Source organism: Ylistrum balloti, unplaced genomic scaffold (genome assembly GCF_031769215.1).
Source record: "Ylistrum balloti isolate Yb309-2 unplaced genomic scaffold, AGI_CSIRO_Ybal_v1 Utg370242, whole genome shotgun sequence".
Taxonomy (NCBI): domain Eukaryota; kingdom Metazoa; phylum Mollusca; class Bivalvia; order Pectinida; family Pectinidae; genus Ylistrum; species Ylistrum balloti.
Window position 1 is genome coordinate 1,324,973 of NW_026782196.1, and position 12,372 is coordinate 1,337,344.

Here is a 12,372-nt window from a genome sequence, read left to right on the forward strand (position 1 = left end):
TCATATTTAAGGCATTTTGTTATTTATTTTTATTTTGTTGAGATTTTCTGTTGTCTCTGAATTTATGAATTTTATATTGTACTGTTACTATTGACTGTGAGATCTGTTTTGGGAATTGTCTGTTCAGATTAACAGAAAATAAAGTGGACTTAACTAGGATTTGAAGTGATGTTATGCCATTGCTTTACTACATGACATTCCTATATGTATTTACAGAGAATCTCGGCAATACTTTGACTGCTCTTCCTGGATTTCATATGAAGTCTGTTGCCAGTCAAGGACAGCATATATCTATATATTATCTATATTGTAAGATTTACTGAAATGTTGTGATTATGAAAATGCCTGTCCCATGATATGTGTCGTTGTCTGATATATGTCTACACACAGAGCATGCTGTTGTTCTATGTGTGTAAGGATGGTGGATACATAAATATAGCTGTATTATAATGGAAGGTTGTGTTCTAGATTGACTGTTCATGCTGGGTGAAGGGTAAGATAAATATGTATATTTATATTTAGATCATAATCATTGGAAATGGGTAAATATATATATATATATATATACTATCATAATAATCATTATTATTCACATTTGTTCATTCCTGTAGGAAAATGTTAATAACATGCATTACAATTCTACCATGAAATTTAGTATTAGAAAGTGTTTTGTTAAAAGGGAAGAAACTCTATAGTATATTATTAGTGCAATGGCCCTTATCTTTCCTCTGTTGTAAAATATCACCATTATATGTGTTAGAAGTATTTGATTAAAGGAAAGGAGATATACATTTTGTGCAATGGTCCCTTATGTAGATGAAAAATAAGCTATAAAGTTGTTTTGAAATCCAGGTACCTCTTCTACCCTAATGTCCATGTGATGTAGTAATGATTTATGTCTTACATATATGTGCAATAATAATGTCTAGACACTCACAAGTTAGGTTAGCAGAACCAATTACATAATATGAGTTGTCAGTTAGTCACAAATCTTTTCTTTGTTGTAGATTTAGTTCAATTGTGATATTGTGATTAATCATTTACAGAATAGCTTTCATTGTGATTTTTTTCATAATTAGGCTCATTGGTTGTGAATATACCTTTTAAAAATAATCTAGTTACATAGGAACTTATGTGAGTGTAGCAGTTAATTTTTTCTCTTCAATTTCTAATCTACATATGGCATATATTTCATTTCTGAAACTATCATTCTGTCTGTTAGGTTGATACCATCAGCAGTGTGTGCAGTTCATTAATAGTGTGCATTTTTGTATTTCACTTTCCGTCCTTTCTTGTTATTTCGCTAAAACAGTGACATATCTGTATCTTTTGTGCAGATGCGTTTCTTAATTCTCAGTTCACTCCATCCTGAATTTTATTTTCAATTATTTTTTTTTATCTTTTATTATTTCCTATTTTTACTTACATACTTTGTACAAGAGTTGAGAGTCAACCTTTGTCTGGAAAGTGAAGAAAGTAAAGTTTTCATTCTCAAAAATCTGATTCCACTGCTTAAGATTCTATTTGTACTGATTTATAGAAATTAATTAAAATTTGGTTTCACAGAGCTAAACTTCTGTTTATGTTGACACTTTTCTATCACAAAGTAATTTCAAGGAAATGTAAGAAAATACTGTAATTTAAGTTATTAAATCTCTATATTGAATTATATTGAAAATACTGTTTGATATTACAAAGTCGATTTTCTTATTAATGATTTTGTTTTTGTTTGTGTTACACTATCAATTTAAAATGAAAGTAGTTTTTTATGGATTATGTTTAAGCTGCAATAAGTCTGACTGTTGTGACACTCTTTGGTGTATATTCAACCCTATATACAACAGGCTGTAATTGTTAGGCTGAACCCAGCATGGACCTGGTACATAGGGATTAAAAACATTGTCATTGCCATCTTGAACAGTGATTTATCTGCATTTTAAAACATTGGGACATTTTCCCCTGAAATACCAGAAAATAGTCAGTATTCCCTAACCATATTATCATGTTTAATGTCCTAATTTTAAAGGGACATTTAAGAAAAGTATGAGTCATTTGTCCCAGGACTTGTATGTAGATTAATCACTTCTCGAGTCTGTACTCAGATGTATAGAAAGTGAAAAAGAAACCCAATAAAATCTAAGTTTTTGTTAGTAATGGATTCTTGTGTCTTTTTTTTTAAGCTGGTGGACAAAGCCCACTAACTTGTGCTATCATGCCAGGTGAAAGGGCTTGTGGACAGAATAACTGAAAAACCAGAGATCTGTTTTGATTCATCTTTTGCAAATCGTTGATTTTTAATCAATTTTTCTTGGAATCCGTACACATCAATGTTTTTGATATACACAGAGTATGCAGAAAATAGTGTCCACAGAACAGACATACTTTGTTGTTCTCTAGCTACAGCATAGAAGATAATGACTTGATTGACCTATGACCTTCAATGACCTATACATTGACCTCCTGCATATGATTGCCATTTTAAATAAGGGTAACCTAAAACTAAATATTAGTTTATATATGGTAGTAATGATACAATAATAATCCTTTTTATCAAAAGGTCAAATCTAAACACGCTGAAGACATAGCTTCATTCAACACTATCAAGGCTGTCTGGACACCTCTTTTCCATCTCCTGTCCAAAATACACAAACCCGGAAACCCAGGTAGACCTACAGTTCGTGCTGTAGGCGGACCTATAGAAAAGTTGTCGACCATGATTGACTATTATCTCAAACTACTTGCCATCAGAGTAAACTCGTACTTTAAGGAAACGATCTTGGCAGAATTCCTACACACAGTTTTCTAGTCACTGCGTATGCGTCCTCTCTGTATACCTCTATTCATCACAGGGACGATATTCTTGCGGCAAAACAGGCCTTATATATACTATAGTGGTGAAATCTCAGCTAACTTGAATCATCCTTAGATTTTTACATTTCCGTGGTTGGGTGGTAGCGCTATTGTTGGGTGCTATTCTTGGGTAGTAGTGCTATTGTAGGGTGGTAGTGCTATTGTAGGGTAGTATTGCTATTGTAGGTTGGTAGTGCTATTGTAGGGTGGTAGTGCTATTGTTGGGTGGCATTGCTATTGTAGGGTGGTAGTGATATTGTAGGGTGGTAGTGCTATTGTAGGGTGGTAGTGCTATTGTAGGGTGGTATTGCTATTGTAGGGTGGTAGTACTATTGTAGGGTGGTAGTGCTATTGTTGAGTGGTAGTGCTATTGTAGGGTAGTATTGCTATTGTAGGGTGGTAGTGCTATTGTAGGGTGGTAGTGCTATTGTTGGGTGGTAGTGCTATTGTAGGGTGGTAGTTCTATTGTTGGGTGGTAGTGCTATTGTTGGGTGGTAGTGCTATTGTTAGTTAGTAGTGCTATTGTTGGGTGGTAGTACTATTGTAGGGTGGTAGTGCTATTGTTGGGTGGTAGTGATATTGTTAGTTAGTAGTGCTATTGTTGGGTGGTAGTGATATTGTTAGTTAGTAATGCTATTGTTGGGTGGTAGTGATATTGCTAGTTAATAGTGCTATTGTTAGGTGGTAGTGCTATTGTTGGGTGGTAGTGATATTGGGTGGTAGTGCTATTTTAGGATGGTAGTGATATTGTTGGATGGTAGTGCTATTGTTTGGTGGTAGTGCTATTGTTTGGTGGTAGTGATATTGTAAGGGTGGTAGTACTATTGTAGGGAGGTAGTACTATTGTAGGGTGGTAGTACTATTGTAGGGTGGTAGTACTATTGTAAGGGTGGTAGTAATATAGTAAGGGTGGTAGTACTATTGTAGGGAGGTAGTACTATTGTAGGGTGGTAGTACTATTGTAGGGTGGTAGTGCTATTGTAAGGGTGGTAGTACTATTGTAAGGGTGGTAGTACTATTGTAGGGAGGTAGTACTATTGTAAGGGTGGTAGTACTATTGTAAGGGTGGTAGTACTATTGTAGGGAGGTAGTACTATTGTAGGGTGGTAGTATTATTGTAGGGTGGTAGGGATATTGTTGGGTGGCAGTGATATGGTTTGGTGGTAGTGCTTTCCGTGTGCGTAAGCTGTTATGTGTTTTGATCTACATTATAAAATCTGTTTTGAATCATTAATTCTTTCTGCCTATGGTATTGCGATTAAACGCCTTGGTTTCCATAACAACCCCTAGCTGTTATTGTCATATCCAGGCAGTCGTATAAAATAGTTTGATCAATGGCGCCCACAGAAACTGTCACGTCTAGTACATGTCATGAGCGACAAATAGTAATATGGATTTTATATGGATGGAATTTACTAACAATTTTTCAAAGTAATCGATAGAAAAGTCAAAATCTAGGTGGGGGGTGGGGGTGGGGGAGGGGGAGGGGGGAGGGGGGTGGGGGGGCGGTCCACTGTCCCATATTTCAATAAATTTCGTGCTTCTTGGTCTACTTGACTCTCTGAGCATGTCGTTTAGATGTTCAAACTTTGGACCCCTGATCTCACAGTCGAGACCTAGAAGGACGTGGCCGAATCGACAGCATTGTAACCAGCTTGTTTATTTTTTCTATGATCAGTTTACCATTACGTCACTCTGTTTTCGACCTTGGTGCACATAGGATTACAGTGCAGCCGAAAAAGTTGGTCGATTCCGTAACATCTCGTTCACTAGGTACGTCGGTGCCAGTATGCTCCACACTGGTCATTTGTCTGATGAAGTTGACCGTGTAATCATCGAAATGTCACGATCTAATCTTCTACTGTTGTGTTATAAGATAAATGTGACCGTGTAGTCATCAAAACGTCACGATCTAATCGTCTACTGATTGTGTTATAAGATAAAGGTGACCATGTAGTTATAGAAAATTAACACTCTAATCTTGTAATGGTTGTGTTATATGAAGGTGACCGTGTCGTCATCAAAAAGTCACACTCTAATCCTCTACTGGTAGTATTATAAGATGAAGGTGACCGTGTAGTCATAGAAACGTCACACTCTAATCCTCTACTGGTAGTATTATAAGATGAAGGTGACCGTGTCGTCATCAAAACGTCACACTCTAATCCTCTACTGGTAGTATTATAAGATGAAGGTGACCGTGTAGTCATAGAAACGTCACACTCTAATCCTCTACTGGTAGTATTATAAGATGAAGGTGACCGTGTAGTCATCGAAACGTCACACTCTAACCTTCTACTGGTTGTGTTACAAGATGAAGGTGACCGTGTCGTCATCAAAACGTCACACTCTAATCCTCTACTGGTAGTATTATAAGATGAAGGTGACCGTGTAGTCATCGAAACGTCACACTCTAACCTTCTACTGGTTGTGTTACAAGATGAAGGTGACCGTGTCGTCATCAAAACGTCACACTCTAATCCTCTACTGGTAGTATTATAAGATGAAGGTGACCGTCTCGTCATCAAAACGTCACACTCTAATCCTCTACTGGTAGTATTATAAGATGAAGGTGACCGTGTAGTCATCGAAACGTCACACTCTAACCTTCTACTGGTTGTGTTACAAGATGAAGGTGACCGTGTCGTCATCAAAACGTCACACTCTAATCCTCTACTAGTTGTGTTATAAGATGAAGGTGACCGTGTCGTCATCAAAACGTCACACTCTAATCCTCTACTGGTAGTATTATAAGATGAAGGTGACCGTGTCGTCATCAAAACGTCACACTCTAATCCTCTACTGGTAGTATTATAAGATGAAGGTGACCGTGTCGTCATCGAAACGTCACACTCTAACCTTCTACTGGTTGTGTTACAAGATGAAGGTGACCGTGTCGTCATCAAAACGTCACACTCTAATCCTCTACTAGTTGTGTTATAAGATGAAGGTGACCGTGTCGTCATCAAAACGTCACACTCAAATCCTCTACTGGTAGTATTATAAGATGAAGGTGACCGTGTAGTCATCAAAACGTCACACTCTAATCTTCTACTGGTTGTATTATAAGATGAAGGTTGTCGTGTAGTCATTGAAACGTCACACTCTAATCATCTACTGGTTGTGTTATAAGAACTTTTATTCTATTGACATTACCAAACCGAAGGAAATATTCCTGTAAAAGAGTTGTTTTATTTATGTACATCGCGGTTTATGAAGATTCTCAGAGTTTTTACGGACGTTATTGTTTTCTTTGTTTGTATGATATGACGTGTTTGATGTTCGTATACATCACAGTTGTTGTTTACCTCTTCTCATTCGGGAACGTGAAAGTCACTCTTTACTCTGATGGCAGGTGCGCCGAAGTCCGAACAATTCTGATTATCAGCGATTTTATATTTAGCTTGATCGCGCACGATGGTCAGAGTTCCTCCTTATTTTTATGGCGATCCTCACAAGGGGCAGCATTCAGGCAGTGTTTTATATATAGTTTACATTAGCGCGAGTCATACATCAATAGGAAGATAAAACATTGTTCTACTAACTTGTATATGTGTCAATTAAGGTAATGGAATGTTTTAAACCAAGTATTTCTATCATTTTTTCTCAATAACTTTACTTCCCAGCATATTTACAATGTCTAGACTGTGTGGAAGTTCTCTGGACTTGTAAACCTACCAAAAGTAAATTTTCGCGTGATGGGGGGAATGGTAGATCTTTTTACATACCTTGGGTCGCGCGATGGGCAGGGCCCAATAGGGGAAATAGAACAAATTCTTTAAAATCCTACTCCTCCTGTAGGAATGAATGATTAGATTTTGTCCAAATTTGTCCAAAAGCATTTTAGCGGAATCAATCATTTTTTTTTATTCGGAGCCCAACAGGAAAAGTGCTTTGTTTGACGAAGCAGGTGACAAGACGGTTTCTTGCTTTTGTTATCAAAATTAATTGATAACTGCAAATGTTTTCGCTCGTGTTGATGAGACAGATTATTTGACCATACGTCATTATTCCGTTCTTCTCGTTCTTGTACGGCCTCTTTTCAGTGGAGAGAATTATGCATCCCGTTTTTCGTTTGTAGCAATGCATGATTAAGATATTTCTGTCATTTTGTTATCCGCAAAATACTCCTATCCTTCCAGTAGATCAAACGATTTGTAAGGACTCCGTAACTGCGATGAAATCCATCAAATGTTACAATGCCGGAAACTCCACTGGTCCTGTTTCCTTATCTGTCAACATGCTGATTTAACGTCTTTTTAGCAGAAATAGGGCTTGGTAAATTTTTTACACAATAAATAAAAATGTTAAATCAAAATTTCGCTATTGTATGCTGCTAATGTACTGACACATCTCTAAATGCTGAATAAAAAGGAAGCTGGTTCAGTAGATCTTGACAATGGGCCAGCCAAAGGAAACCGATAAAGTGATAGGAAGCCAAAAAGATAATAGTGGCAATCGGGGAGGCGAATTGTATGACTATATGATCTAGCGGTTAGAACAAAAATGACATTTGGCTAAAACTACTAGAGAGAAATTATCAGGGTGTCCATTCGATAGAAATTACTTTTTGAGGAAGCAGAAGACGTTTACTCTTCCGGAACACACAGTCTGTATCTCCCTGTATTTGTTTAAATCTATCTCATCCTAAATGTATGAAAGATTGTATTTGTCCTAGGATGTCTATATTCTAGTTAAGAAGGAGGAGCATTGGTATCACAAAGCTTCCGAAAGAATAAAAAAATAGTGGTTTAAACCAAGGATACTAGTCCACCAGTACAAGACTTTGGTACCAAGTTTTTACGAGTACCTGTCCTTCACGTGTTTGTGACTGTAACCGATCTTCTAGAGCAGTAATTTGCTACCATATGCAGGATTATTTTAAGATTGAAGAAAAATAACATTCTCATTTATTTAATTAATCATACCTTTTAATATGAATTACACTAATATCTTATGAACTTTCGTGGTTACTTATATAGCCATAGCGCCACTTAACAAGAGCCTACTGCATCCTGGGAACAATAGGTAATCGGGTCAAATTCTGGAACGACCGCCATACTTGTTCGCGTTAAGAATAACTTCGTGTTACTTTCAATAAATAATTTGGGACTATACGAATTTTGTCAGCAACCTACGCTTATATTTTACAGTACAGAAACCGATGGAGATATTGTTTAGTAAACCGTAACAAGCCCTATATCTGTGCGTCGACAATCTTTGAAGGCTCCCAAGCCAAGCGAGTTCGAAGATTGTTATTTTACGTTTTTTAAACACACCAATAAAATAAAGAATTATCTGTGTATTTGCAAACTTATATTAAGTGTTTCACTGACGATCTTGATAAATTGCCTTCCGTTTTCTGTTATAACAATGGAAATTGGTCAATATAGCGATTACCACATCGTAAGAAAGGGTGCGTCTTATATGCTGATCAAATAAAAAATAAAAAATTGCTTATACTCGGGTGCGGTTTATAGAGAGGAAAATATGGCATTAGACTATCATTCGTGGTGAACTTCGTGATGAGCAGTACATGTATGCTGCATCCAAATACAACTATATTATTGCTTATGTGTGGTGTTTAAAGTTTATCTGTGATAAACAAAGCATAGTCAAATCAAATTTGGAGGTAAATTCTACAAACCTTACCACTTTATGAACCTAATCAGCAGAACTTGATTACCATTACTATTTTGCAGGATTGGTACCATCGATCCTTAAGCATCAATTAAACAGGAACCCCTTAACATTACTTAGATAGAGGTCCCTTAACATCACTCAGATAATGGTCCCTTAACATCACTAGGGCAGGTATCCCTTAACAACACTAGGGCAGGTATCCCTTAACATCACTAGGGCAGGTATCCCTTAACAACACTAGGGCAGGTATCCCTTAACATCACTAGGACTAAGGTCCCTTGGCATCATTCGGAGAGCAATCCCTCAGCACCACTAGGACTTGGAACACCCAGCACCACTAGGACTTGGGACCCTCAGCACCACTAGGACTTGGAACCCTCAGCACCACTAGGACTTGGAACACCCAGCACCACTAGGACTTGGAACACTCAGCACCACTAGGACTTGGAACCCTCAGCACCACTAGGACTTGGAACCCTCAGCACCACTAGAACTTGGAACCCTCAGCACCACTAGGACTTGGAACACTCAGCACCACTAGGACATGGAACCCTCAGCACCGCTAGGACTTGGAACCCTCAGCACCGCTAGGACTTGGAACCCTCAGCACCGCTAGGACTTGGAACCCTCAGCACCGCTAGAACTTGGAACCCTCAGCACCACTAGAACTTGGAACACTCAGCACCACTAGGACCGAGATCCCTTGGCACCATTCAAACGAGAATTCTTTAACAATCACACTTGCCAATACGACCAGAGGACCCAGGAGATCTGAAGTAGGCAGTAATGCTTCTCTTGCTGTATTGAGTCTAGGGCTTTCATCGCTTTGTTTGGATTTCCAAGCCGAAGCAACGTCGTTAACCTGTGTCAATTTCCCCCACAAATTATTCAGGTTGTCTGCCTGTCTGGCAGTGGTCGTGTTTTAGACTAATACAATAAGAAATGTTGTTTTGATATTTTAATAATAACTTGTGGCACATTCATCAGTATTAATATGTATACGCTCCATAACCCAAGGCATTTTCTCACCTTTACCAGTATTAATATGTGTTGTATACGCTCCATAACCCAAGGCATTTTCTCACCTTTACCAGTATTAATATGTGTTGTATACACTCCATAACCCAAGGAATTTTCGCATCTTTACCAGTATTAATATGTGTTGTATACACTCCATAACCCAAGGAATTTTCTCACCTTTACCAGTATTAATATGTGTTGTATACACTCCATAACCCAAGGAATTTTCTCACCTTTATCAATATTAATATGTGATGTATACACTCCATAACCCAAGGAATTTTCTCACCTTTACCAGTATTAATATGTCATGTATACACTCCATAACCCAAGGAATTTTCTCACCTTTACCGGTATTAATATGTCATGTATACACTCCATAACCCAAGGAATTTTCTCACTTATATCAGTATTAATATGTGTTGTTTACACTCCATAACAAAAGGAATTGTCTTAATATATGTAAATCGATAATAACGCCAACTCAATATATTTATTCTTTCTGATTTTATTCTAACTCACAAAATTCAAAAACACAATATTTCAATCTTCCTGAACACATGCTTCTTTTATACAATGCAACTTTACGCTATTAAACCACAGTTTACAGTTGCTGGCTTCAATCATCACTTATCAAGTCGTTGGATTAACATGGAACTGATTCATGATTCTTACAAACAAATACTCGGTAGAAAGAAATAAAACAAAAGCATAACTTCAACATTTTCTCCTTAAATAACATACGCTTTATGTAAATGTATGGTAAAGCGTATATGTTATATACTGAATACCTAAGATATAAGCCAACATACCAAAATTGAAATATCAGCTTAAGTTTCCAGATGGGATTTACCTAAATGGGTTTAAGAAGTGGAATGTAGTAGCATATGTCACAAAGATGTGAAAGAAACTGGCGTCTATGACTACAACTATGTGGGTTTTCCCCGACACACATGTGAACAGAATTTTAAGATAAATTAAGAGTTCGATACAAGACAGCCTGATAGTGAAAGAAAATGTGACATATGTCAATTCCAATTGACAACTTGAGGAATGGCAGCATGCCACCTTGTGGTGGATCTATTAGAATATCGTTTTTAAATGAATGAAACAAATATTTACACTTTCACCTGGACTACGACATAAAATATTCAAATATAATGCACACAAACAATAAACAATGAATAAGTAATTTTTCATATCTTTATACATTTCCGTTTGAAATATGACAGGCCCATTAATGAATGAATTTTGAGTGGCTGAAAATGGTGTGAATTAGTTGCCAATGACGTCATGTCATGTGACACAAGCTGATAGGTGTAGTGATTAAAATAATCCTTAATCAAAATATCACATTTATACATTCATATTTTTTTGTTTAATTTTGAAACCTTTTAAAGAAATTAATCATAAACATTGATAAGAATATGTTTCGTTTCCTGCTGGTATGAAAGAAAAACAATTTGCAAACACCAATACATCAAGTGCATTCATCTGCAAATAGGTTTTTATAGGTATCATAACAGGTGATTTAAATAAAATAGGAATTCCCGTATTTTGTGTAACACTACTCATAGATATTAAAGGTGGCATGGTGTGAACTTCTGTTCCTGATTATGGTTACCTGTTACCTTATTCAACATACAGTGTCCACGCCACACCTATTATTTATCCAGAAGTGTTATGGAATGGTACATCATGCGACAGTCTTGTATGACTGTTTCTATAAACAGTAACAACAGTAACAATTACAATTTTAAATACTCGTTAAATAAATATAATTACATTATAAATACACACGCGAGAATGAAGAATTTTAAACTCTCCACTTCATATCAACAATATTGACAGGACAACATTTAACACGAATGATCACGTCACAATAATTTCAACTAACTGATTTTTCATTTATAAAAATATTTTGTCATGAATATCTCCATTTCAATGACAATAATTCACAAGCAATTGGATTATATTACAGGATTCGTCTCAAAGTGTAATGCGAGATCAGTGGATAATTAATGACATGATATTTGTAGATAATGTTTAAATGGAAAATGAAAAACTGAAAATGAATCCAGTCTAATGATAAGAAACGTTAAACAAACCCAGCCTTCACGTGCATTTATTGTACAAGTCACTGTTACTAATACTGTTATATACTTCAAATAAGCAAAAAGAAAATACCAACATTAGATAAAACCAGGGCAAAATATGAACAAAAGAGAGATATATAGGCGGCTCCTGAAACAGTATTCATCTAATACTTAGAATGGAATTATCAAGGATGTCACGATAAGAAAATTTAACAGGCAGCAGCAATTCTCAATTTTATTTATAGTCAATGTTTTTTATCCATCCTCGCTTTTTAAGGCTTACAAAATTATGAGAAAAGGATTTTCCAATAAAACATCGCACATCCTGAAGTTTTTGTCTATTTGTAGTGTCCTCAAAATTATGACAGCACTTGATAAGTATGTTAATATCAATGATATAATGGTTGCAAAATAAGCAGTTAAATCCTTCTGTTTTTAGATAAAGGATTGTCCAAAACATTATGAGATCCTGGTTCACACAGAGCTGAACTGAGCTTTTACTAAGATAATCAGGCAGTAAATCAGAATTTAACTTACAACAGGGATTTCAAAGTAAACATAGAGTAACATTAGGTCTTCTGGTTAGAAAAGATTCACATCAGTAACGATCTAGTGAATGTTTAATGCAGTAGGATAGAGATAATAAGGACGATCAGATTTAGCAATGTTTACCATATATGATTGTGCGGAAATATCTATATATATACACTGGTACAACTGATCAACTGGTGGATTTAAATGGATAGAGATATTCTTATTGTTA